Source organism: Tachysurus vachellii, chromosome 12, assembly GCF_030014155.1.
Source record: "Tachysurus vachellii isolate PV-2020 chromosome 12, HZAU_Pvac_v1, whole genome shotgun sequence".
Taxonomy (NCBI): Eukaryota; Metazoa; Chordata; class Actinopteri; order Siluriformes; family Bagridae; genus Tachysurus; species Tachysurus vachellii.
In genome coordinates this window covers 11,199,596-11,205,022 of record NC_083471.1, presented here as the reverse complement: position 1 = coordinate 11,205,022, position 5,427 = coordinate 11,199,596, and positions in this window count along the sequence as shown.

The following is a 5,427-nucleotide window of genomic DNA, read 5'->3' as shown; positions in this document are numbered from 1 at the left end:
CAACACTGAGGGTCTGCCAGGAGGATGACATTTCTTACAGGGTTCTGGGCTTCACCAGGTGCAGGGCAAAACATTTAGAGCAGAAAGGTTGGAACTTGTTTTTTGCATAAAAATATATTTATATATCTTTTTTGGTGGGTGTTTTTGTTTTTTTTAAATGATTATTTCCTTTTTTAGTGACATCAGGCTGGATCTACTAAAGCTGTAGTTACTATAAAAAAAAAGAATTCAACAAATAGAAACATGTACAATAATTCAATACAAACAAAACAACAGGCAAAAACACACATCCTGGTTCCTCAGACCAGGTGATTGGCTAGTTAAATGTTCACTTCATTTTATCTATAAAATCTGTTTAATTCTTAAACCTGAAACATTAAAACTATAGTCATTTTTCTTTTATTTATTTATTTATTTATTTATTTATTTATTTATTTATTTATTTAGGCCATAGTGTACTTGTTGAAACCAAAGTGAACTCTAATTAGTTCTGTGCTATTGTGAAAGCCGGCCTGAGGGGATCAATAGCATCGAGTGCTGCATTGATGAAAAAACCCAGCCGCATTATTGTCTCTGTTTCCTGTCGCAAAAAGAAAAGTGCTAAATTGCTGAAAGACTGAAGGGCTAGCATTAATCCTTAAGATGCTACGTGTGTATTGAGTCAAAGAGACGTTTCTTCGTTGTGTCATTGATTAGCAAGATCACTGGGTGTTTAAAAAAATGTTTGTCCTGTTTTCTCAAAATGGTCAGCAATTAAGATGTAAAAATTAATAGCATTGCTGCAGAGCCAATTAGCTACTACATCAGGTGCAAATTAAAGTCTGTTTCCCGAAGACGGTTTGAAGACGTGGCAGAGGAATCAATTGCAATGATTCATCTGTTAACAGGTTTGCTTCTGAACTTGAGTCATGAACTCGCTTTGATTGTTCGTTATTTATTATCTCCACAATCGCTTCATGTTCATTCAGAACCGCTTTGGCTTAGTCACGACATGCAGACTGATAATTACAGGCTGCTTCATTTCAGTTCTTTATCAAGGTTTATTTCTCAGTCATAATTCCGCTTCGTGATCGAGACTTGTGTCTTCCTCTGTCTGTGCGATCAAAGAGATATCGAACACATCAAACTATTTTTAGGGAATTAATAATTTTTAGTGAATCATTTTAGTGAATCATTTTAGTGAATCATTTTAGAGAATCATTTTCATTGATTGGACAGCCTTAAAAAAAACGTTTATTTTGTTTGTTTGATTTGTAAAAAACATTTATGAAACTAAAATGTTCTACTTTATAAACTAACCATGATATTTTGTCTGTTTTATGTCTATAATATTTAGAATCAAATGGTTGGTTAAATTTGTGAAATAATGAAAGGAGGAGCCTCATCGTTATCAAAAATTTAGTCAATTTTATTATAACACAAAGTTGTTATTTTTGTTGAAATAAATTATTTTGAAGTTGCTGTATTTTCTTGTTCAAATTTGTATATAACAACAACAACAACAACAACAATAATAATAATAATAATAATAATAATAATAATAATAATAATAATAATAATAACAACAACTTATGGGTTTATTTAACCTAAAACTCATTTTATTACCCTATTCCTTCAAATATGTGAAAAAGAAAACTAGCAATGTAATTTGTGAGTGAATTTCAGGCAAATTTTTATGTTTAAATGTATATTATGTCATATATAATGAACTTTATTTTGACATTGATAAATATCTTTTAAACTGCTCAGAGACACATTTGGTATTTGAAAATACCAAATCAATAGGTTAGTGAGACCTGCGTTACTAAAACAAGAACAAACCATTCTGTGTTATTTAAAGCCTCTCTAATGGACTGAAGGAGAAAAATATCATTATTTAAACAGTTCTAAATATATGTTCTAAATATATTTTTATTGTATGAATTGATTAGAGTAATGGACTCAAACAGGTCCTATTGAGGCTCGCAGTAGGAGCAGAGTTTTGTTACACAAGATTTTAAAGCAGCCAGGAGACAAGATCCAAAAAATAGACTTTTTACCAGTTATTCTTTTCTATTCTGAGTGTTAATGATTCATTAGTTACAGTGGAATTAATCCTCAGTGCTCATGCCTGACAAAAAAATACTGCATACTTCCTTAGTATTCATACCAGTGTTGTTGTAAATGATATAAATATAGATTAGTAATTATCTTCTAATAAATAGACTATAAATACCCTCCTGTGGTAGGGAAAGCTCCAGTTAGCACCTTTGGTTCTGACAGTTTGCACATGTTGCCTTTAATGTAATTAATTTAAAATGATTGTAAATTGTTGTCAAACTTAAATGAAAGACTTAATGCGACTTCATCTCACCACCCTGACATTGTGGTGTTTTATTCCTTTATACAATACAACTAAAACAATAATCTATGTGATTAAACAGCCAAGTAGGAACATAAACACTCAGGCTGGATGTGTTTACGTTTTGTGACAGAGCTGATGACTGATTATGATGCAGAGAAATCTGTTGAGTCCGTAATTAATATAAATAGACACTCACTTCATCTGCCAATAATAACATCTTTCATTATATATATATATATATATATATATATATATATATATATATATATATATATATATATATATATATATTCAGAGACATTTTGCTAAACTCACTAGTGCGGCTGACTTCAGGGGGTTGAAGGCTGTGCTCTGTTTGCTCCATGTCATAGCGCTCAGTGTCCTCAGACTCGTAGCGGTCATGGTGATGGTGATCGCGGTTCGCACCTCTCTCGATGTCCGTGACATCATGACTCGAAATGGACGAATGCCTCCGACGACGTTTGCGCCTGTAGCCACGTGGTACCGGTACACCGATGTAAATGGACTGATGATCTGCAGGTCGAGATTGAAGGTAGAGATCAAGGAGAAACAAAATGGAGAGACGTTCAGGACAAAAACTCTGAGAACTCAAAATCAAACAAACATCACCTAGATGGGCAGCAAGTACTGATATATAAAGAGCGATCATACCCAGGTCAACACAAAGTAAAGGATAAAAAATAAGCTAAACAAGGATGTAGTTAAGGACAAAAACATCCAAATGCAGAAAGTGAAAAACCCCAAAGAAGACACCATAATCTAGCTAAAACTAACTGAAGGCTTTCAACAATTAACAGACAAAAGACTTTAAGAATTTAAATAGTGAATAAAAGACACTCAAAGCCAACAAATACAAACAAAACACGGAGCCAAAAAAGAAATAACTCTTCAATCCAACAAAAAATAAACAAACAAGATGCCCTGTTCAGGCAAAATAAATAAATAAATAAATAAAAAATGAGAGAAACACAGCTCGAACAAAAGATCTTTATATCTTACAAAAAACAACTAAAAACACTTCACTATATAACATAAGTAAAAATGTGCCCAGCTCTAACAAAAACACTCCAACAAATAATACACAAATAAAATTTTTCGATCCAACAAATAATGACCAAAGCTAGATACAAGACCCAACAACACACAGATCTAAAAGAGTCAAAAAACACTTCAACAAACAACAGACAAAAGACAGTCAGATGGAACAAATAATGAACATAATGAGTAGCAAATGTGGCCAATTAAACCACAGCACAATTTGTTTATCGTTATCTAATAAAGGTCTCTGCTTTTGTAACTGTCAATGATGATTAGCAGCCGAGAATCTGATTGTGGCGGGTAATTTCATGCTCCAGCTAACGTAATGTTTTTTTTTTGTTGTTGTTTTTTATTATTATTATTATTATTTCACATCCATGATCAGATGAAGGAATTCTGTTTCGATAAGAAACTTTTGAAAACCCAGTACAGTCTCTCTCTTCTCCGAGTTCCTCATTGTTTTTGTCTGTCGAATTAACTCTCACTGGACTGGTCCAGGAAATATGGTGCAGTATGCAAGGGAAGAACACGTCACTTCCTGTTGACACTTCTGCAGGATTTCCTGAAGTAAAACTCATCTCATTCATATATTTACTTTTTTTTTAATTATGATTCTGACCTTCAGTGAATTCCTAATGTCCACAAGACAAGTTTAAATGGAAAATTCTACAACAAGCCTGTACAGCACATTGAATGTTATTTGTTTGTCGTTTTATTTTTCAATTATTCTTATCTACCTATATAAATCTCTTTTGCAATTACGCACCACTGAGTTCCACTGGGCTTAATGTAAAAGTCGACGATTCCAGTTACATAATTCTTTATAATAAAATTAAATTCTATCTAATCATTCATTGTAAAAAAAAAAAAAATCTTCCATTCTGATTGGTCAGTTGGTTCTGACAGTTTGCTTGACGTGTTGCTTTTAATGTAATTCGTTTAAAATGATTGTAAATTGTTGTCAAACTGAAATGAAAGACTTAACGCGACTTCATCTCACCACCCTGACATCGTGGTGTTTTATTCCTTTATACAATACAACTAAAACAATAATCTATGTGATTAAACAGCCAAGTAAGAACATAAACACTCAGGCTGGATGTGTTTACGCTTTGTGAAAGAGCTGATGGCTGATTATGATGCAGAGAAATCTGGTGAGTCTGTAATTAATATAAATAGACACTCTAATAGATCTTCCAATAATAACATCTGTTATAATATTTAGACTTTGCTCATAATGATATACTAGCTGTGTGTATGTGTGCGTTTGTGTGTGTGTGTTTGTGTGTGTTACAAGAATCAAAACATAATTTTGTAACCAGAAATTCATATTTTTTACCAAGATTATTATGAAGGTTAACTAAGGTGCTCATAAATGTGAACACCTGTATGTGTGTGAAAAAGACTTGCCTTCTTCTTCTTCATAGCGATAACGACTGTTGCTCATCCCTCTATCATGGTCCATCCTGAAAGAGAGAAATGTCAGGAAGACAGGAAAGAAACATTTTGAGGTAAAAAAAAAAAAAAACGTGTAGGTCTTAAAGTTTAAGTAAATAAATAAAATGTCTTTATATTTTAAGTCTATAGACATTTCATTTGAAAGTGAAGAAATTCTTAAATATGACTTTATTTGAAGCACATAGCTTTTTGATTATAATGTCTTCACATTTAAATGGATTTTTACAGAAATGTTTTATGGAAGAAATTTTTACAGAAACCTGATGGGCAGCTAAGCAAAAATATTCTTATTACTAGTTTATTAAGGTATTTGACCTAGGGTTAGCATAAGTAGCCTATTATAATGTACAACAATTTCCTAACTGAAAGAAAGAATAAAACTCGATGTTAAAAATTTATTTATTTATTTATTTATTATTGTTGTTGCTGTGTGGCAGTGTGCCTCACTCGAGGTCATGACTCAGAGTATTGATCTTCCTGTCCTATCTCCTATCGATACATAAAATAATTAAAGTCACTCAGGCTCAGTGGAAACACACGTGATTCAACACAATGGGATTAAAAAC